This window comes from Dreissena polymorpha, chromosome 1 (assembly GCF_020536995.1).
Source record: "Dreissena polymorpha isolate Duluth1 chromosome 1, UMN_Dpol_1.0, whole genome shotgun sequence".
Lineage (NCBI taxonomy): Eukaryota > Metazoa > Mollusca > Bivalvia > Myida > Dreissenidae > Dreissena > Dreissena polymorpha.
In genome coordinates, this window is record NC_068355.1 from 194,240,991 (window position 1) to 194,241,733 (window position 743).

Sequence of the window (743 nt, forward strand, 5' to 3'; positions counted from 1 at the left end):
TCGATTCTTTTTTTAAGTCTGAGTCTATAATTCAGACGAAAACCTTCATGAATTTAAGCCTTGTTTTTATGTACATATACCAAGTGTGCTTTTTTAAGAAACACCAGTTACTGAAAGTGGGGGTACTGTGCTCACCAGTTATTGAAATGGGGTTTAATTTTCGAATTTTGATGCATATATTGCGATTGCCTGTTGGAAGCATCCTGGTGGTCATAAAAGGTAAACTATAATGGTTTTTGAGTCCACCTTTCCATAAAAACTGCTGAGAAACCCTTATATATGGCATAAAAATGCATATACAATGAACCGTGTCAATCGTAAACAATGAGAATCTTGTGCATTAAGTCTTCAATAACTTTTGTAATATTGATAATTCATCAATAGGATTTATACCGAGGTTAAATGGATATCAGAAGATCATCCTGCGCCTAAGTATAATGTCGAATAAGTATCGTAAATGTACAAACCTTTCAAAAACTCCGACGAAAACATACACAATTCACCCATTAACCGCCATTTTGAACACCAGTTACTATTTTTCTCACTTACGCCACGCCAGTTACTTGCGTACGATCCACCCCCTGTAATAGCCTGTACGGACTGCGCAGTCATTAAACCCCGTTTTCCCAGAGCGCGGCTCAATTATGTACTTTGTCTTATAACGTCATCAATGCAAACTTTATTGCAATATGAAATTAAGATAATCTTGGTAATTCAGATGTTAGAACTTCAGAGGAATTAGT